Here is a 23462-nt window from a genome sequence, read left to right on the forward strand (position 1 = left end):
GTGATGCTGTAGAATATTCTACCCCAGGGACTGATCACAGCAAAACAAAGACTTACGGGGGCATTTACTATTGTTGCGTCCCCAGCATATGCCAGGGAGAAGGCGTAGATTTGCCCCTTCTCCCTGGAATATACCTGCCATATCCCCTGCTCGCCAAAGGGGGGTAGGGGGGGTAGGGGGCGACACGGTGGGGAAGAGGCTTGGCACCGCAGGGGGCATGCATGGATGTTCATGTCAAATTGATGCAATGTTCCTCCTTGCCATAACACTTATTTTTCAACCTACAGAGCTGGTTGGGGCAGTCAATCAACCAGGTCATGACATTGGCTATGAAAAGGTCCCGGAGCGCCGATCTGGCGCTAGAGAGACATGAGGAGAGGTGAGTTAAGCTTGTTTTTTTATGTTCCCCCTGCCTTCTTATAAAAAGGCCCCTCCTTGCTGGACTTCTCCTTTAACACATCATGGTATGTTAAGGAGTTAAATAATTTATTAATATACAGGTTATGCTGCACAATTATTCAGTTATTTTGTATATATTTCACATGGATCATAAGATAGCATAAGATCCAAATAGTATATTATTCATTGGGGAAATAAAATTGGACATTTGTTCTTTATCTCCAAACAGCTTGTATAATTACCCATTACAGGCTGCAAGTTACACATCTGATGCAATGGTGAAGGACAATTTTAATTTGTTCTGTTACTTCAATATCAAGTGTGGGAAAGGTGGCTGCTGATCAGAAATTTAGCTCTGTGAATGTATGTTTATGTAAAGCAAAACTGAATAAAAAAGCATCTAGCAATAAAAGATGTCAAGGTTTTTAGGGATTTATTTTAATAAACTTTTGTGGCCTCTCCATTGAAAAAATCTTTTCTGCACAGGACCTACCCCCCCCCCATTCCTAAACATCCACTGCTATGTACACAGGGCATGCTCTTCCTGTTCTTTAAAACGGTGGATTGCAACACCCCCTTGCATACTCCAATGGTCATGCCAAGTTGCTCAAAGTCCTGGCAACACCATTGGCCATTGGAAAATGCAAGGGAGCATGGTTTCAGCTTGAGGCTGTTTCCACAACAGAAAAATTGTGGCCTTTTTCATTAATTTTAGCGCTAAAAGACAACCATCAATTGGTAATGACGGCCGCAAATAATGATCCTGATTAGCGATGAGCATGCTTGGGGTTATCCGAACCTGTATGTTCTGCATTTGATTACTGGTTGTTGTACAGTCCATTGGCACCCACATGTGAATAGCACCTCCCCAGAGATAGGTCATGATTACACATCACCTTTTTTGGCTGTTTCACAGCAGTTCTTTTGGATGGCCGTCATTTTGTGGTTAAAAAAAAAAAAAAAAGAACGTTATTTGGATGTTAACGGACGTTATTTGAGTGGCCAAAAAAAAGTGTGGTTGTGGCCCATAGTGGTCTTACTGACATGCACTTGTTTTTGTAAACTGTTTATGCCCATGTATTATGTTTTTGATTGCTACACATTTGGTTGTAATTAAGAGATAATAGTTAAGAGAATATAGTTTGTATAATGGTGCGTTTACACGTAACGATTATCGTGCGAATTCGCGCGATAAAGCTCGAATTCGAACGATAATTGTACGTGTAAACGCGGCGAACGATCAAACGACGAACGATACATCGCTCATTTTGATCTTTTAACATGTTATCAAATCGTTGTTCGTAAAAAATTTGCAAATCGTTCCGTGTGAACAGTCGTTCGCCGATTTAACCAATGTGTGAGATAGGCTTAAGCGTTCGCAAAACGATCGCAAAACGAATTTTCCGTACGATATATCGTACCGTTTAAACGCTGCTCGTTATGAAAAAAAATTGTTACTCCGTTACTACGTGTAAACGCACTATAAGTAGTAGCACTGTTGCTACATTACTTGCATTATTCCTATCCCTGCTTTTTTCTTTTTCAAAGTTAATATACATACGTGTACATAATAAAGATATCAACTAAAATGATTACAAATGGTTACAAAGATCCCAGAGCATATATATCCCTTTCTAACAATGTTGAAAAGTGTATTGCTTTCCATAATCCACAACATAATGTTTTTAAGCAAATTAAAGTTAAAAGAAGAGCTTACCAAGCTAGTGATTAGGATAGCCATAAGTATAGAAAAGATTGTAAAATTGTTTATTACCCTTGTAAACTTTTAAGTTACAAACATACAATAAGGTTTGCTCAAAGATTTCCTAAGATTTCCTGACATTACTGAATTTTATTGCAAACATTTGAATAGAACTTGGTCATCTGAATACTTTTCCACAGGGTATGCATAACCTTGCCATCAAATCATTGTTATAGATATGTGGATTATCCTGCTTTATTTATCTTTTTAACTATCTTTTATTGAAATTTACAATTTTAAGTATATTTGCTAAAATTACTTCAATTGTTAACTAAATGTTTTAAGAACATGTGTCTGACCTTCAAATCCCTTGGTAAATTGTTAAAAAAATGTCAAAAAGAAAGTCCAGCTGTTGTGCTTATTATGTCAGCTAGAATCAGATTTAAGATGGAAGCTAAAATATATGAAGGGAAAAGAGTCATTTAAAAAAAAAAAAAAAACACCATATATCATGAATAAATGTGTGTGTGTGTATTCACATTATGAATGAAACTTTACCTATCCAAGCTCTGAAAAGCGATAGGGATAGTCCCTGTATCCATCCCTATGTAATTATGTAACTATGTAAAGTAGTAGTTCAGCAAAGAAAAAACGTTTTCTTTTAACCAGTGCCAGAAATTGCCAGAGGTTTTTAATTACCTTCTATTAAAAAATCTCAAATCTTCCAGTTTTTATGAGCTGCTGCATGTCCTGCTGGAAATGGTGTATTCTTTTCAGTCTGGAGAGCAGGAGAGGTTTTCTTTGGGGATTTGCTTCTGAGCTGGACAGATCATGTCACAGACAGCAAGCAGCAAGCGTTGTGTCAGACTGGAAAAAATACACCACTTCCTGCACGACATACAGCAGCTGAAAAGGGCTGGAGGACTTGAAATTTCTTAATAGAAGTAAATTACTGGCATCAGTTGATTTGAATTTTTTATTATGAACCACCCTTTTAAGATTGGCATTTTGTGTGCTGGACTAAGCACAAATAAACAGAAGTAAGACGGAGTAAGGTGTAAGCATCCTGATAAATGTGTGGCTTTCCACCAGCTAGGAGGTGACATGGAGGTCCATTACAATTTATACCAATTTCTGGCATATGTGCCTACCACCAAACCCTGCCTTCTTTCATTCAAAGTGGTAAGAACCAAAAAAGAAGTTGAAAGCAAAATTATATTATAAGGGTGCTTTCACACACACCGGATCCGCAGCGGATTTTACAGTGCGGATTAAATGCTGTGTTCATTCATTTAGTCAAATCTGCTGTGGATCCGCTGCGGATCCGCAGCAGAAAATCCGCTGCGGATCCGGTAGTTGTGAAGGCACCCTAAAAGTGAATGTCTATTTGGTCATTCTCCACTGGCATCCAAACGGCTCAACCATATGACTCCTTACAGTAGGTACACTGGATGTCAATGAAGGTTTATGGAAAGATCCTGCCCTTGTCAGACATATACTATGTTCACATTACATAAAAAAAGAAACGGCTATGTTCATGTTATTGTGGAAATTTAACTGACTGCAGTGCAATGCATTGAAGTCAATGGAAAGACAAACGTCCAATGCGCACAATGGGGGAGATTTATCAAAGGGTGTGAAATTTAGACTGGTGCAAACTGCCCACAGCAACCAATCACAGCTCAGCTTTCCTTTCAGCACTGCCTAAAGCTGACCTGTGATTGGTTGCTGTGGGTAGTTTGCACCAGTCTAAATTTTACACCCTTTGATAAATCTCCCCCAATGTATTGAATAACGGACTTTATCGCCGCGGACGCCAAAATAATCATGACAATTATTTCCGGACGTCTTTTGCAAACAGTGGACGTTTTTTATTAGTAGTTTACACACAGTTTTTCTTTCACCGTTCTTTCTTTGTTTTTACTATTAAATTTAATGGACTTTTCAATTAAGCCGCACCCAAAGGCCAAGCTAGAATAATGTACAAACACCAGTCATTGCACTAAGGGGAGGCCAGGCTGCCAAATGACGTCTGTTATTTAGAACTTAAAATGACGGCCGGCATTTTAAAGTGAGCTGAAAAAACATTGTGTGAAAATAGCCAAAAGGTGTCTGCCTTTTCTTTTTAATAAGTTGTCAGTTACTTCCGCAATAAAGTCAATGGAATGACGGACGTCCAATGAACGCAATGTATAAAATGATGAATGTTGTCTGCACGGACTAATGATCATGTTATTTCTTTTTGGACATCTTTTGCAAACATTGGACGTTACTTTTTAGTTGTTCACACACAGTTTTTCTTTTTTCACCGTCCTATCACCATTTTTACTATTAAATTCAATGGACTTTTTAATTAAAGACACACCCAAAGGCAAATTACCAACAGATAATTTTGAACTAATGGGTGGTCAAACAGCGAAATGACATCCGTCATTTTGAACTCAAAATGACAGGCATCATTTTTCAAAAATTAAGAGGAAAAAAAACTTTGTGTGAACATAGCCATACACAGTTCTCAAAAATTGTGATGATTCACTGTTATCAGCCAAGATCACAGCCTGTGGTCTATAGACATTCAAATGTCTGAACAGTTTGGGGAGATTTATTGCACTGCTGACACAAGTCCAACATGGTCAACACTATGAAAACTTTCACTTCAAATTTGGGGCCAGAGGGTAAAACGTTTCAAGTTGCCATATCATAAGATTTTCTTTGTTCCCAAACACAGCTCAGCTCTCATTTTATCAAAGCAATGTAAAACATAAGAGCTCTGATTGATTGCTATGGGCAACAAAGAAACTGTTACTATAAAGTTAGCTAGATTAACTTCTTATTTGGCCCCACATTTGGCATGTAAATACATGGGTGCCTGGAAAGGTTGTTGAAATGTGTCAACCTTGCCAGACTTAAACTTCATTCATTCCTTGTTCTCTGTTATCAAACATTTTCAGAAATAATTGGCTTATTTTAAAGGGGTTGGCCAGTAAAATTATTTTTCTTTCAAATCAACTGGTGTCAGAAAGGTATACAGATTTGTAATTTACTTACTTTAAAAAATCTCAAGTCTTCCCGTACTTATTAGCTGCTGTATGTCGTGCAGAAAGTGTTGTTTTATTTTCATTCAGACACAGTACTCTCTGCTGACATCTCTGGACGACACAGGAACTCTCCAGCGCAGGAGAGGTTTTTTAAGGGAATCCCAATATAAAACCTCTACTGCTTCCTGTCTCGGCCAGAGATGTCAGCAGAGAGCACTGTGTCAGACTGAAAATAAAACAACTCTTCCTGCAGGGCATACAGCAGCTAATAAGTATGGGAAGACTTAAGATTTTTAATAGAAATAAATTACAAATCTATATAACTTTCTGACACCAGTTGATTTGAAAGAAAAAGATTTTCGCTTGACAATCCCTTTAAGTTTAAAGGAAGTGATGACATTTTGGAGTATGCATAAAGCTAGTGTGCACCACTGATAATCATGGAGTGCTAAACCAATGCATATAAGTAGTACATCAACCTCTCAAAGAAAAAAATCATATGCACAAAAAATGGTAGCACATCACGGAAATCTTTATTATAACACTGACATAGATACAAATATACCACATAAATATATGAATGTACAGGAGTAGTAAAATGAGGGAGACAACACCCCAAATACTGCTCTACATTAAAAACACTAAAATGTCACCATAAGTCCTGCTGGCGTTCCAGCCAGGACTAATCTACCACTCTGACTCTGGACTGTATGTACAATACCAGAAATCCAACATCTCTACCTAGACAGAGACCCGGTAAAACAAAATATAACCACTAATCATAGAATAGAAAAAAATAAGAAAAGATCACCATATGCAGTCCAACAGAATAAGAGCTTATCCCAGCCCCGAGACAGGAGGGGGGAGACTCCGGTCATCAGATTAGCTGCAGCCATGTCCTGCCCCGACTGACAGCCAAACCTGTTCGGCGCTCTGCACCTGACCTGGAGGGGTCAGAGGTTGGAAGTGAGGTAGAATGTGGTGAGCGCTCTGTCACACTAGTGTCCCTGCATGCTGCGCTGCACATACAAAAACATCCCCCGTGCTTCTCCCCTGCATCCCCCATGCTTCTCCCCTGCGTGCCCCATGCTTCTCCCCCATGCCTCCTCACCTCCATTTGCAGGGTAGTAACGGCAGCCTCACGTAGCACCTGGACGTGCTCCTCCAATTCAATCACCGCAGAGCGGGAGCATGGTGCCGCTGCGGCGGCCCGTGGCACACACATTGATTGGATGCGTGCACCACGGCCCGCCACAGTGGCCCCATGCTCCCGCTCTGCGCTGATTGAATTAAAGAAGCGTGTCCGGGTGCTATGTTAGTAGGTGAGGTGGATGGGCAGCAGTGGCAATCTGCGAGCCAGATGCGGCCATCAAAAGAGCCACATCTGGCTCACAAAACCTGGGCAAGCTGGTATTTTATCCGGGGCATGAGCCCCAAATAAAACTGACTAGCAGCGCCACTGCCGGTCTTAGTAAATTCTGCCCAATGTTTCCCTCCAGCTGGTATTAGAAACATGTGCGCAAAGCCTGTAGAAATGTTGTAAGGCATGTTTCTGTATACAGAGTGCTGTGCTGTGTTGTACCATTGTAAGTACAACTCAGAACTTACACAAGACAGCAATATGGCCATGTGCATGAGCACATTGTTTCATAGTTATAGCAAATATATTACAGCCCTTAAATACTGTACAGTATATTTCATACTTATTATGGCTATCTACTTTACTTTTTTCTTATTCATTATTTTTTTCAGTTGAGGCAGGCAACTCATTTAAGTTAAAATATATAACTGAAAAAAATACTCAAATTATGTTACAATCACAAGATCTGCTCATCTACTAGCTCTGTATTTTACTAAACATTAAACGATAACAATTATTCTAATGCATTTGGTACCGGTGTTCTATTTACCAATTTTATTTTCCTAAAAGTTTTCCTGTAACAGACAACATTATAAGAGTCAAATACACATTCCTACACAGAAATGAAACTGCTTCACTCTCAAGCCTTGTGCTTTACAAATTGCTATGTAACTACTTGGGGCCAGTATCTGTCTTTACCTATGATGTGTTTTAAGCTCTTTTCGGCCTTTATCATGACATTCAGTAGTAACTGACAGTTCTGCTTACTCAGATGTATTTGCTTTTTTGAAGCAGGTAGTTGCTCTTATTCGCTCATATTGGTAAAATGACTGAGCTGGCAACTCTCAGACTTGTTTTCCGTTTTTCTTGTGTGGGATTATATTCATTTTTGCTTCAAACTGTGCAATATAAGGCTTCAGTTTTGCGACAATGCCCATTATTTAATGAATTTGCCTATCGCTTTAATTGCAATGGAATCCTGGCCAGAGTGTATATAAATCAGTTCATTGAATAGCGGCCACACAAAACTGACAGCGCAGACAATGTATGGGTAATTGGAATGCAGGCACACCCGATTGAGCCCGTATTACAATTAAAAAGAAATAAAGTTCATAGCTACATAGCTTCTGTTTTCTAATGGCTATTCAAGAGACCATGTTCCCCATATTAATTCACCAATAAAAGGATATGGTCTTCCAAAATAGGTTTTGTGTACATGTAATTCAAAAGCCTACCTTCCCTTGCCTAAAGTGTCACCCTTTGTAAGGCTGTGTTCCCACCATTTTAAACTGAGAGGAGAAAAATTTGTGTTTGTTATTTTGAGTTTAAAATTACATCCATCATTTTGCTGTTTGGCCGCCCATCAGTGCAATGACGGCTGCTGGTACAATATTCTAGTTTTAGTGGACTAATTTGCCTTTGGATGTGTCTTTGATTGAAAAGCCATTGAATCTAGTCTGCCCCTTTAGCATTTCTTTTCTTATCATTATAGGCTTATTTAAATCCAATCATTGTGGATATACCAACCACATCTGCTGGAAGTTTGTTCAAAGCATCTACTACTCTTTCAGTAAAGTAATGTTTTCTCACTTGCTTCTGATCTTTTCCCCAACTAACCCCAGATAGTGACCCCTTGTTCTCATGTTCAGTTTCTTACTAAACACTAGGACTGTTCACAAACCCCCAATCCTTTCATGTGGAAAATATCTCTGTAAATAACTTACATAAATCCAGGGAGATGCTGAAGCCTGTGTAATGGCATTTAGTCAGAGAACATCTGACTGGACAGTGTCAGGAGCATCTCTTATGGGCAGGGCATTGTGACAGGTGATGTAATGATGACATTTGCCTTCTTAGTTTGCATGTCCATGTGATAAGCCTATTAGAGCCTGTGGGCAGGCGTGATATAATGTGTGAAGCCTTAATACTAATGAGAAAAGAATAATCACAATAAGTGGGTAGAGCCTAATAAGAATCCCTCTAAATGGATGACAGGAGTGTGTGTACAGCATGAATCCTCTGTTCTTGGTAGATTATCCCTTTACATGACACAGTCAGATCAACATAAGCAATTGCTGCTGGAAATTCCCTGTATCAGCAAGGTTCTCCGATCCACACATCTCCATGACAGCCATGGGCCTTGTGAATGTCCTGGGGGCTGCTATGGATGCCTGCGTACCCTGCCATGCTGTAGCATGGCCGGATATAGGGATGGTCCGAACCGAGTTCGGTCCAGGTTCGTACGAACCCGAACTCTCGGTAATGATTCCCGCTGTCTGCCCGCTCCGTGGAGAGGGTGGATACAGCGGGAGGACCGCCTGGAAAATTGGGATACAGCCATAGCCATAGGCTGTATCCCAGTTTTCCAAGTGGTCCTCCCGCTGTATCCACCCTCTCCACGGAGCGGGCAGACAGCGGGAATCTGATACAGAGCGTTCGGGTTCATATGAACCCGAACCTCGGCAGTTTCGGACCATCCCTAGCCGGATACATAGACAGTCAGCATATCGCTAACAGGCTCAATAAAGTCTGTAATGGTGAGTGCAATACCTCATCCAGACTTGTGCCATAGGTGTGAGGTGCAGTGCTCTTTTTTTTCCCTGAACCGCATTTTGTTTCTCTCTTTTCTCCGTGTTTTTGCACTCCTCCTGGTGAGACCCACATGACCGCAATTAGCAGGAGACACCTGAGTGCACATGGTTTTAATCCCTCCTGTTTTTTCCCATTCTGTCTATAGCAGCCATGGTGAGTGCAATACCTCATCCAGACTTGTGCTGTTTGGGGGCGACCTTCTCCGCCGGCGGTGCTGGCCGGGTTCTGGTGTGGTGTTTTTGGGTCTGGTCCTGTGGCATGGGGGTCGCAGGGCCGTCCCATGGCCCCCGTTCCATGACTGTGCGCGCCTGCAGGGTTGGTGGCCACTGACTGGCACGGTGTGGACTTAGTGTAGGGACCCTTGTGTATCAGATACCGGCACGAGGTACATGGGGCAGTATGGGTTGATCAATTCATACACAAAATTCTGATGTGTTTTTATTTAGCCTAGCGGCACTAGTATCAGCCATAGGTGTGAGGTGCAGCACTCTTTTTCTTCCCTGAACCGCAAAGTCTGTAATACACTGCCCTAGATGACGAGCGCAGTGTATTACAGCACGGATCTAATGATCACTAGAAAAGTCTCCTTGTGGGACAGTAATAATAATAATAATAATAATAATAATAATAATAATAATAATAATAATTAGTTGTAGTAGTAATAATGTAAGATAAATTAATTGTTAATTAATCGTGGAGATCATATCTTATAAATAGCTGCCTGGTTATAAGACTAGTCAGTGAATATTTATGTGGGTTTTGAATTTGTATCTGCGTGTGCTTTTGTCGGTGTATCTTGTTAGTCAGTGTAGTGTCATAATTAGTTTTGCTTCTCCTTTTTGTAAGAATCCAGATTGTGAAATGATTGCCAGACAATCAGACGTTCTTGGCTGTCAGACACTGGATTAAAGGAGCTTTACACTCTATGGAAATATTTGCATGCATATACAATGTATGTCCACAAATCTTTCAGTTTAGGATTAAGACCCAGCATGTTATTTACATTGAAGGACTTTTATTATTTTTATTTGCATCTTGGTGACTGTGAAGCATAATGTATACTTTTAAAGAGATTTAACTTACATTTGAGGGTTACTGTGAATACTTATATTGTGAGCAGTACTCTATCAAAATGGTAGGATTTCTAAATCAGAATTATACAATAGGCAAAATACAGAGCTATAAATAAATATTATTGAAAATCAAAGCGAAATGCTAGGCATAGATATAAGAAAAGTAGAGCTAAGACAGAGGATAATGCATAGAAAAGAATGTCAGCATGGTCTAAATTATGCATATATATTAGAAAAGAGAAGATTTAAAACATTTTTCAAGACTGATAGCAAAATTGGAATATACGCTTCTGGCAGAGGTCACCAAAAGAGCTTCCTGCAGAAAAGATATGCTAAAATAGTAACAGAGAGTATAGAAGGGTCCATTTTTGGATGTTTGTAATATGGTAGTTGAGCAATAGAATTCGACATGATAGCTTTCAGTCTGCCGTCTATTCAGTCTTCCTATATAAGAAATAGAGATAAGTACACACTTTCATTTTTGGGGGATATAATACATTTTGTAGCACTGGATTATATTGCATGAATAATAAGATAATATTTATAATATTATAAACTAATGTGACCAATTTCTCATCTTTAAACAAAGAATAAAGTATCCTGTCCTTAAGAGCTTCCAAACTAAAGGTCGCCATACACCTTTGATGGATGATAGGTAAATAATCGTTCTGTGATTTGATGAACCCCTTAACGCATTATGATACCAGACTACTTTATAGTGCCCTTATAGGGGTACAGAAAGGGCTCACATTGTGCAATGCTGGTGACTGCTTCAGGGAGGGTCAGTTTCAGGTTTTTGTGGGCCCTTGGGCAAGAGAGCCTTATGGTACGTTTTCACAGAGAGATTTATCTGACAGATCTTTGAAGCCAAAGCCAGGAACAGACAGTAAACAGAGAACTGGTCATAAAGGAAAGACTGGGATCTATTCTTTTTTCAGATCCATTCCTGGCTTTGGCTTCAGAAATCTGCCAGATAAATCTCTCTGTGTAAATGCACCATAAGTGGGCCTCTTTGTGGAGCAAATCATGTGGCTTCATTATTAGGGGGTCTCAGCAGCGGCGGTAGGGGGAAGAGATCAAGGGCCTCTGCTAAGCTCGGTAACCATCGCCATTAGGGGTATTTGGAAGAGCCAGATACTGTCAGGCCTGGAGTGTCAGAAAATGAATTTGCTCTTGCACCCTGATAGTGTCAGGTTGTTGATGCTTGGTTTTGTACCCGACGAGAAAAAAAAAAATGTATAGCGTTCTAATTCTTTTTTTTTTTTTTTTTTGTAGAAGACACATAAATATAAAACACTGCTGTTTACATATCTGGAATATATTAATCATATAGTGACATAAACTGAGCATTGTTCCCTATTACTACTAGAATATAATAGCACACAGGCCCTGATATAAAATACCAGAATACAATCAATTGTCAAGAAATGTGCTTTGTAGATAATAATATAAAAGGGTCACGCTGGTGTCAAATTATTTTTATTACATCTTTATGATATGTTAGGGGCCTGGTTAAGTTCTCTACTAACAATGGTCCTCACTGGGGAATCTATTAAAGGATCTGTTATGGGCTTAATGATATGGTGGGATGATCTCATTCTATCCTGACTTATAACATACACTTAGTCATGTTGCTTCTCCTTTTCTGTAATGATTGTTGTTTTTTTAGTGTGATTTTTTTCATCTACAAGGTCAGTAATATCACATAACATTTATAACAATGTAACAATAAAGCCCCTTTTATCATAGATACACAGTGTGCTCTGTGTTTGTACATCCAAAATACACAATACGTGTGATATTGTCTTGTTCAACGCAAAATAAAGCTGCAGTAAATCTTCCCCTAATATAAGGTGATTGTGTTCCCATTGATATTCCTCAGAATGTTTCTCTCCTTTGTGCAATTTTTAGGTAATATTTCTGAGATATGAATTTAAGTACAATAAATGACATCCTTGCAAATTTTCCAAGCAATTCACTTTGTGAGCATTTAATTCACTGCAAAGGCTCTCAAAGCCACAAATCACATTGCCATGGCAACCTCCAATGCAGCGTTTCATCATTAAAATGTCAATCAATTACATCTAAAGATCAGACTTTAGGAAAGGAAAATGCATTCAGAACAGGAGCTGAAATATTGCAAAATAACAATGACAATAAATAGGATTAGAATCAGGCTACATACATATAAAAGTAGGCATAAAAACCTATCTTCAATTAGTGCTGATCAAGGACGAGTCAATGAACATTTTGGGTTATTATATTAGCTCATGTAAGAGTATAAATGCTGGTATATGTGGTATAAGTACCTCATTCTTTTCTTTCTGAATATAATTTAATATAATTATATTCTAAAAAAAATCATATTATGATATTCCAAAGATTATTTAGTTAATTACAGGACAACACTTCTATTTTGTAATAATTCACTTTAGGGCGCAGTTAACTCATTTATACTGCTGTAACTAGTGATGAGCGAGTACTAAAATTCTCAGGTGCTCATTACTCGAGTGCTCGTTTCGAGTAACGAACCCTATTGAAGTCAATGGGAGACTCGAGCATTTTTGCAGGAGACTCAAGTTCGGTAGAGGGAAGGTCGTGTGAAAACCTGTCAACCTGTTGTGTGTTGATGGAAACACAATAGAACTGGACAGGAAACAGCAGGGGCAGCATGTATGCATGCCTCTGAGGCTGCCTAATGGCACCATTATGCCTAATTCTGTGCAACAGCCTGGTTAAAACAGAGGTAGGCATATGGACCACCCAAAAACTCAGCATGACACAGCATGGAAGTGAGAACACAGGGAACCATTAAAACAGAGGTAGCATATCATGAACCAGACAAAAATAAAGCCTGACACAGCATGGTGGTGAGGACAGAGTGAAAAAGGTAGAAGCGGTAGACAGTCAGCCTTCCAAAAATTATACCAAACCTAGCATGGCAGTGAGCACACACAGAACCATTAAAAGTGAGTGAGGAAGCAAGTAAGCCTCCCAAAAATTAGGCCAGACACAGCATGGCATTGAGCACACAAAGAACCAATAAAAGTGAGTGAGGAAGCAAGTGAGCCTCCCCAAAATTAGGCCAGACATTGCATGGCATTGAGCACACAGAGAACCACTAAAAGTGAGTGAGGAAGCAAGTGAGCCCACCCAAAAATTGGAGAGAGTCCAGGGGCTGGGATATTTAGTGGACAGGAACCCGGGTGCTGACAGGAACCCGACAACCAGTCCCGCTCCTCGGCAGACGTAATGTGACGTCAGAGCATGGCAGTGAGGACACAGAGAACCATAAGATGTGAGTGAGGAAGCAATTGAGCCTCCCAATAATTAGGCCAGACACTGCATGGCGGAAGAAGACTTGGCTGTTGGCTGAGAATTGAAGGAAGAAGAGGAAGAGGAGGTGGAGGAAGAGAGGATATAACAAGAATCTTCATGAGCTGCTTTCCCCGGGTGGACAGCCAACAATGAGGCAAGGGCAGGCACACCAGTAGTCAACATGGATGCCAGTTAAGGGCCACCAGTAACCAACATGGATGCCAGTTAAGGCCCAGCAGTAGCCAACATGGAGGCAAGGGCAGGCACACCAGTAGTCAACATGGATACCAGTTAAGGCCTAGAAACAAAGAGGCAAGGGAAGACACACCAGTAGTCAATATGGATGCCACTTAAGGCCCAGCAACAAGGAGGCAAGGGCAGGCACACCAGTAGTCAACATGGATGTCAGTTAAGGCCCAGCAACAAGGAGGCATGGGCAGGCACACCAGTAGTCAACATGGATGCCAGTTAAGGCCCAGCAGTAGCCAACGAGAAGGCAAGGGCAGGCACACCAGTAGTCAACATGGATGCCAGTAAAGGCCCACCAGTAGCCAACATGGAGGCAAGGGCAGGCACACCAGTAGTCATTATGGATGCCAGTTAAGGCCCAGTAACAAGGAGGCAAGGGCAGGCACACCAGTAGTCAACATGGATGCCAGTTAAGGCCCAGCAACAAGGAGGCAAGGGCAGGCACAGCAGTAGTCAACATGAATGCCAGTTAAGGCCCAGCAGTAGTCAACATGGATGCCAGTAAAGGCCCACCAGTAGCCAACATGGAGGCAAGGGCAGGCACACCAGTAGTCAACATGGATGCCAGTTAAGGCCTAGCAACAAGGAGGCAAGGGCAGGCACACCAGTAGACAACATGGATGCCAGTTAAAAAGGACCTGTCACCCCCCGCGCTGGGGTGACAGGCTCTCGACCCCCAGCTAGATCCCCTTATAGTTTCCTCATGTCGCCGAGTCCTGCTGCCGGAGCCGGTCCCGGGACAGAGATATCCCCGTGAGAAGCCGGCGTGCGCTGTGGAGATGGGTCCCATAGAGAATGAATGGAGCCGGACTCATCTCTGCTGCGCGCGCACGGTTCCATTCATTCTCCATGGACACCGGACCCATCTCCACAGCGCGCGGCCGGCTTCTGACCGGGATATCTGTCCCGGGACCGGCTCTGGCAGCAGGACTCAGCGACATGAGGTAACTATAAGGGGATCTATCTGGGGGTCAGGAGCCTGTCACCCCGGCGCGGGGGGTGACAGGTCTCCTTTAAGGCCCAGCAACAAGGAGACAAGGGCCGGCACAGCAGTAGTCAACATGGATGCCAGTAAAGGCCCAGCAGTAGTCAACATGGAGGCAAGGGCAGGCACACCAGTAGTCAACATGGATGCCAGTAAAGGCCCAGCAGTAGTCAACATGGACGTCAGTTAAGGCCCAGCAGTAGCCAACATGGAGGCAAGGGCAGGCACACCAGTAGTCAACATGGATGCCAGTAAAGGCCCAGTAGTAGTCAACATGGATGCCAGTGAAGGCCCAGCAATAGCCAACATGGAGGCAAGGGCAGGCACAGCAGTAGCCAACATGGATGTCCATTACTGCTCTGGTCAATCCTGCCTTAAAAACTGCTAAAACGTTGAAAAAAGGTAGAAGTTACTGGTGAAAGAATGGTATAGGACACCCATAAGATAAGATGACATCTACAGATAATATGGTTTGAAATGGACAAGACATGGAAGGTAAGGGCAGGCACAGCAGTAGTCAACATGGATGCCAGTAAAGGCCCAGCAGTAGTCAACATGGATGACAGTTAAGGCCCAGCAGTAGCCAACAAGTAGCCTTCTACCCCCAGCACCCTTTCGATTTTTAATTTGACTGTAGCAGTTGGGTTAACATTCTATTGAAGTTCTATGCAGGTGAACTACAAATCCCAGCAATACAGTGTAGTACACACTAGTTTTGGTGGGGGGGGGGCTGTACGGTACAATCTGGTAGTGGCTGGATCTAAACACACACTCTGTGATACCCCCTTACAATGAGCAGTAAAGTTCTATGCAGGTGTACTACAAATCCCAGCAATACAGTGTAGTACACACTAGTTTTGGGGAGGGCTGTATGGTACAATCTGGTAGTGGCTGGACCTATACACACACTCTGTGATACTCCCTTACAATGAGCAGTGAAGTTCTATGCAGGTGTACTACAAATCCCAGCAATACAGTATAGTACACCTGGACCACCAGCCCCAAAATCAAAAAGAGAGTACACTGAGCACTTCTTAGGGGTCTGTATGCAACACCTAATGTTCCCTTTCTGCCAATAGCCGATCACCACAGTGTGCTGCTGAAATCGTGGTAGCAGCACTGCAAGTCCCAGCCAGCAGTCTGTAGTAATACTATTAAAAACGCTTTGAAGCCCTGAAAAGGGCTGTTTGTTTGTATTGCTAGTATATACCCTGCCTACTGCATGCTAAATCCTACACAGACGCTCTCCCTGACCAGCAGCAGCTCTGTCCCTGATCTCTTCCAGCATGTGAGCCGGGTCTTTCCGGCCGCGCTTTTTATATGGCCAACCAATCGCTGCTATCAACATGTATGGGTCCCACTTGATCGCAGGATGTACCAAAGAGTCTCCTGCATGTTTATTGGCTGAGAAATAGCGCTCAAACTTACAGGAAACAGATGATGAGATTTTCTCGAGTATCGCGAGATAGCTCGTCCGAGTAATGAGTACCATCAAGTACCTTAATAATCAAACGAGTACCAAGCTCAGACAAGCATGCTCGCTCATCACTAGCTGTAACCCATGTGTCCACATATGCTTTGCTCACTCCTTCATGCTCCCTGCAGTCTCTGTCAGCCCTCTTGTTTCCCATTCTCTCCATTCCTCCTATATTTGCCTGCACTCACACTTAGCCATTCACCCTACTGTATAGAAAAGTATCTGTCACTGTTCTCCTGCACAGCTCTGTGATTCTCACTTCCTGACTGGTCTATGCTGAACACACACTCCTTCCGAATTGCTGTTATGTGACCACACAGACCTTTGTTGTACTACACTACTGCATTATGGGAATCTGCCCATCTGTCCCATCCTTTATCTATAAACTGCGGCTCTTTTTTCAGGTTTATGCCCATACTATACATTATACACCACAGGCTGGACGTCAAACGGAAAAGCAAAAAAAGTTGTTTTAACATAGCCTAACAATTCTTACAGAGGAAAAATATGGCATGGTTACATGGTAATTTGTTGAATAATTATGTAGAATGCAAGGTACCAAATATGTTATAACATAAAATTTATTTTATTTATTATTTTTTTTTCATAAACACCTAGTATCTTTTTTATGTAATATATTAGTTTGCACAGAACATATGTAATTCCAGTCATCTGGCATCTGAAACCCCATTGGCGATACAGATCTGCAAGATCATCTAAAATCTTGTAAGGCCAGAAGGCTGTGCTCAGCTAATTACAAGATTTGTCTTATTAGGGAAAAAAATAGATACAAGGGAACAAGAGATGCTTCGTTATTCACTTTGTATAGAAAAGTTTTGTACAAAAGTATTTTTTTACATTGTTTGTTGTGTGCTTAAAAAATGCTTATTATATTAGCATACAAAAATGGCAGTGATGGACACCTAGCTCTTAACCCCTTCAAGACCAAGCCTATTTGCACCTAAAAGACCAGGCTCATTTTTCAAAATCTGACCTGTCTCACTTTATGCGCTTATAGCTCAGTGATGCTTTAATGTATGCTAGCTATTCTGAGATTGTTTTTTCGTCACATATGGCACGTTATATAAGTGGCAAAATTTGGTCACTACTTAGTGTGTTTTTTTGTGAAAAACATCAAAATATCATGAAAAATTTTACCTTACACCTTAAAGAATTAATCTAGGGGTATAATGAGCTTTTTAACCCTACAGGGGCTGGAGGAAAGTATTCACCATTAGGCCATAAAAAAAAATGAAAAATTTAAATTTTCCAATAATATATACGTTTAGATTTAAGTTTCTCATTTTCAAAAGGAACATGAGAGAAAGGGCACCCCAAAATTTGTAACGCAGGTTCGCTTGAGAACTACAGTACCCCATATGTGGGCGTAAACCACTGTATGGGCACACAGCCGGGCTCAGAAGGAAAGGAGCGCCAATTAGCTTTTCCATTGCAGATTAGCTGAAGAAGTTTCCGAGCACCAGGTGCATTTGCAGAGCCCCTGTAGTGTCAGCAGAGAGAAAAAAAAACATAAGTCACCCCATTTTGGAAAGTGCACCCCTCAAAAAATTCATCTTGGCGTATGATGAGAATTTTTACCCCACAGGTGTTAGAGGAAAGTATTCAAAATTAGACAGTAAAAATAAAAAAACTCTAATTTTTCCAATAATATGTTCGTTTAGTTTGAAATTTCTCAATTTCATGAGGAACAAGAGAAAAAAAGTACCCCAAAATTTGTAACACAGGTTCTCCTGAGTAAAAAGGTACCTCATATGTGGGCATAAACCACTGCATGGGCACACAGCGGTGCTCAGAAGGAAAGGAGCGCCAATTAGCTTTTTCAATGCAGATTTTGCTGAAGAAGTTTCTTAACGCCAGGTGTGTTTGCAGTGCCCCTGTAGTGCCAGCAGAGTAAAAGCTCGCAATAAGTCACCCTATTTTGAAAGTGCACCCCTCAAAGAATTCATTTTGGGGTGTGGTGAGCATTTTGACCCCACAGGTATTAGAGGAAAGTATTAAAAATTGGCCAGTAAAAATGAAAAACTTGAATTTTTCTAATAATATGTTGGTTTAGTTTGAAATTTCTAAATTTCACAAGAAACAGGAGAAAAAATGTACCCCAAAATCTGCAAGGCTCTCCTGAGTACAACGGTACCCCATATGTGGGCATAAACCACTGTGTGGGCACACAGCAGGGCTCAGAAGGGAAGGAGCGCTAATTTGCTGGAGCAAAACCGCAGCTAGTAACAGTTATTAGAATAGCGCAGTTACTAAAATAAAATAAAAAAATGAGATTACAGGTAATGTGGCGTTGTTACGGACAGTCTGGGGTGGTTCCGGGTAATCTGGAGGTGGTGCCGGGTAATCTGGAGGTGGTTACGGCAACCTGGGGTGGTTACAAGCAACCTGGGGTGGTTACAGGCAACCTGGGGTGGTTACAGGCAACCTGCTGTGGTTACGGGCAACAAGGGGTGGTTACTGACAATCTGGGGTGGTTAAAAACAATCTGGGGTGGTTACAGACAATCTGGGGTGGTTACGGATAAACTGAAGTGCTTATAGGTATTTTGAGGTGGGTACCTGTAATCTGGCATGGTTATGGGCAATCTGGAGGGGGTCACTGGCAATTTGGGGTAGTTAGAGGCAAGGTGCAAGGGTCAGAGGCAAGGTTCGGTGGTCAGAGGCAAGGTGCGGTGGTCAGAGAGGACGTGCTGTGGTCAGAGGCGACGTGTGAGGTCAGAGGCAACCTGCGGTGGTTGCGTGCAATCTGGGGGGTTACATGTAATCTGGCATGATTACGGGCAACCTGGGGTGGTTATGCGCAACCTGCAGTGGTTACGGGCAACCTGGGGTGGTTATGCGCAACCTGAGGTGGTTACGGGCAACCTGGAGGGGTTACAGACAATCTAGAATTGTTACGGATAGACTGAAGTGCTTATAGGTAATCTGAGGTGGGAACATGTAATTTGGGGTGGTTACAGGCAATCTGGGGTGATTAGGGACAATCTGGAGGGGGTCACTGGCAACGTGCGGTGATTACGAGCAACGTGCGGTGGTTACGGGCAACGTGCAGTGGTTACGTGGTAGACTGAAGTGCTTATAGGTAATCTGAGGTGGGAACATGTAATTTGGGGTGGTTACGTGCAATCTGACGTGATTACGGACAACCTGGGGTGGTTACGGGCAACCTGCGGTGGTTACGGATAATCTGGGGGGGTTAGGGGTAATTTGGGAGTAAACTGCAATTATTATTATAATAAAAAGTGTGTGTTTTATTTTTTTGTATGTTTTTCACTTTTTGCACTTTTACACATTTATTTTCACTATACTACTATGATTACTGTGATATTTTCTATCACAGTAATCATAGTTCAGTGACAGAGACCATATTGGTCTCTGTCACTTTAAACTTTCAGAGTTGGCTGGCTCTGGAACGCATGCGCACTTCAGAAGCAGCCTGGACGTCGAGGAGGAAGGAGCTCCCGGGATCAGGGGGTGGGGGGCAACTTGGGGGGGGCACAGTATCACTTTTTATCCTTTGTCACCAATCATTCATGGTGACAGGGGATAAAAAGTGCTGGGGAGCACATGGCACAAGCGATCAGCGGTATATAGTATACCTCCGGTGGCGGAGAGCATGGGGCTTTCATTCATTTTTACTTTAAATCACTGTGAACAGACATTAGTCTGTTCACAGTGATGGCGCCGGCCATCTTGGATCTGATGGCCGCCACATGGAGGGGGGGGTTAGTGATCGGGGCTCTAGGGGGGCTGATCTGGGGTCTGATTTTACTTCAATATTGCAAAAAAGGGGGGGGGAATCAGCCCACCCTCAAGCAAGTAGTAATACGTATCTGGCACAGTTCTCAGGAAAAAATGGAGCGCGTGGGTCATGAAGCGGGCAGTCACCCGTGTAGGTAATTCCAAATGATACAAGGTTCCACAGCTCCTTAAGGTAGTATCAAAACTTTATTGGTACATGCAAAAATAATAAAAACTTTAAAACCGCGCTGACGTGTTGCGGTCATGATTAAGGAGGGTTTTCCTCCGCAACGCGTCGGCGCGGTTTTAAAGTTTTTATTATTTTTGCATGTACCAATAAAGTTTTGATACTACCTTAAGGAGCTGTGGAACCTTGTATCGTTCTCATTTTACTTATTTCATCTCCCCCCACCGTGGATTCACGGTGGGGGGAGATTAAATACAGTGGTGGCACCGACCCATTAGTGACCGCCGTATCGGCAGTCACTAAGGGGTTAATGGGGGTCAGCAGCTGATTCTCATTATCTCCGGTGCTGGACACAGATGAGAGCGGGATCGCTATCTCTGCAGCGATCCCGTTCTCATCAGAAAACCCCTGTCAGTCAGGAACTTATATATACCTTCCTACTGTACGGGGTATGTGCAATAGGAACGTATATATATACACATGTTACTAACGTGAAGGGGTTAATGAGAGTGCCAGCCAGTGGTAATCACCTATTTGATCCCACTGGGAAAGTATGCAAACACCTCCTATGTCCATGTTATTGGTAAAGTGTTCACCCCACGCAAGTACTATAGTGATCACGGCCGTGATTACTACAGTACTTATGTAGAGCTGCCGCTCACGGAATCCCGGCCGGAGTGTATACACATAGTATACACTCTAACCGGGATCCCTAGCGGTGCCGCAAGAAACTGACATGTCAGTTTTCTGCAGCCGCTATTCATTGAATAGTGGCCGCAAAAAACCCTGTCAGTTCACACAATAGAGCATGTGGCTCCGGCCGCATGCTTTATTGTGTGCAGAGGGGAATTCTGATGCGGGCAGGCAAATTCTGCGGCGGTAAAGATTATCAGTATTGGTCGGGATGATCTTTTCTGACACCAGCCGTTCTATGATAAGGCTGGGTCATGGAATGGCCTGTCTCTTACAACGTGTGAACATAGCCTTAAAGGGTTAGACACATCTAAGCTGCTGATATGTCCGTATTGCACAGGAGATGCAGATGAGGAAGTTATGTCTCTTAACTTCCTCCTCTGCGCCATTCAGTTGAATGGAGAGGGCCGGCTGGGGGCAGGCAGTGCTCACATTGGGTGCTCCAATTCCCCGGACCATGGAGCACATAACTTAATACACAGGAACAACACAAGGAGAGAGTTAACAGAAATACCTTCCTCTTAAGCATCTCTGGTGCAATAGGGACATATCAGTAGGTTAGATTCGTCTAACTTGCTGATAGTCCTCTTTAATGGGATCCCTTTCCAAGGCTATGTTCACACATTGTTTAACAGAGTCCGTTGCATAGCAATGGACGCTGTTAAACAGCCGTCCGCTGGGCTGCACTCAGCCCGTTCCTGCAGCCGATAGTTCTGTATTGGCTGCAGGAACATTCTTTTTTCACAATTGATTTGCCCTCACCGTTGGGTGTGCCCGCAAATCAATTAGCTATTCACTTCAATGCAATGTACGGCCACCGCTGAACATTGCATTGTAAGAACAGCTGATGTTTTGGGCGTTAGAATAACGATGTGTGAACACAGCGGGCGGCATTGCATTGGCTTTAATGCAATGCCGCCCCTGCAGTAAAGAACGGACGCTGAGGCCATTGCAATCAGCGTCCGTTCTTTACAAAAAAAAAGCACATGGAAGAGCACATTTATATTTAGGGATTTTGTCAACTGAACACCTCAATCTCTTTTTTGCAGTGTGGCTGGAAGCATTTTCCTGCTGAAAGAGATCACTGCCATTAGGGAGTATTGTTGCTACATAGAGGTATGCCAGGTCTGCACCTATTTTTATGTACAATAGATAAAATAACACATGACAGGATAAAAAGCTTCCCAAAACAATATTGTTTAGAGCATAGTGCTTCTTTCACTAGCTTGCTTTCTAGCTACAATGTATTCAAAGTGCATCTTGATACCATCATTCCCTCAGTAGACAATGTACACATGGTTAAGCAGTCTACTTGTTAAAGTAAATTTGATTTTTCATTCCAAGCCACCTTGCTTCTTGGTCCAGCTATAATACCCATCTTAGGAATGGGTATTTCATCTGCCTTCTAGACTTCCTTAGAGGTAATGTTGGTAAGGTGAAGTTAAACAGAAATAAATGCAATACACATGTATAAAGAAGAAATACCTTAGTGAGGGGGAGAGGAGTGCTCTAGCATTTACACCATGCTCAGGTCGCCATATTGGCAACACACTATGCTCGGACTTAATCTCTAAAGTCTGTGATTCTTTCACTGGTGATAGGTTACCACCAGTGATAGGTTATAACATCGGCATGATGGGAGCACTGGACAGGGTCTAAACCAGTTCTCTAGCAATCATTTGGCTCTGATTAGGTAACTCAGATCCCTTTTATAAGCCATGTTTTCCCAATACATTAACACATCAACAATGCACTGTTCACCTACTGCCTAATATAGTCAATTTGCAGAAGCTGAAGTGTGGATTAAAGTAATAAGAATATAAGAAGGCACTTCAGTGTTCCATGACATATTTATGCGTTTCTTTGGTGTTGAAACTTGGTGACGTCTAACATAATTATGGCTTACAGTAAGGCATGTATTCTCCCTCAAATTTTTATTATTAGCCTCATTATTATTATTATTATTAGTAGTAGTAGTAGTAGTAGTGCCAATAACAATTCTGAGAAGTAGTAGATCAGAGGAAGAAAGAGATTAATAATGCAGGTAAATTACTAATTCACTTGGCAAGAGTTATGTGGCAATAAGCTTTAGGTGGCAAACAGAAAAGATAGAGATTTTGTAGCTGCAGAATACATAGGCTTTGTAGCAGTAGCAGGTAATAAATGAATAAAATGTGTTAAAGTAGATAATTTGGCCTCTGACATTAGATAAGCCCTGTAGTAGATAGTGATGCCAGTCCAGTCATGGGATGACAGAGATAAGAAGGAAAAATGGAATGATTTTAAGCTGATGTTGATATTTTATTTGATATTTTTTTTTTTCTGGTTCATATGTTGGAGGGAACATTGATTGTGTTTTACTATAGAGTTATAGTTAAAAATAAGAATATTTTTGGTTATTCATTCTACAGTATAGAATACAGTGCCACTTTATAAAATAACAACCCTTTTTAGAAAAATTCTTAAGCTGGATGGTTTAGCTTTAAATTAAATGGGAAATTTTCAGATGGACATAGTATGGCTATGTATGTTATTTGGCCATTTGATGTGTCTTCTTTTAGGAAGGTCATCCTTTTTTAAATATTGGCCATTATTTCATAATGATGACCATTAAAGCGACTCTGTACT

Source organism: Dendropsophus ebraccatus, chromosome 5 (genome assembly GCF_027789765.1).
Source record: "Dendropsophus ebraccatus isolate aDenEbr1 chromosome 5, aDenEbr1.pat, whole genome shotgun sequence".
Lineage (NCBI taxonomy): Eukaryota > Metazoa > Chordata > Amphibia > Anura > Hylidae > Dendropsophus > Dendropsophus ebraccatus.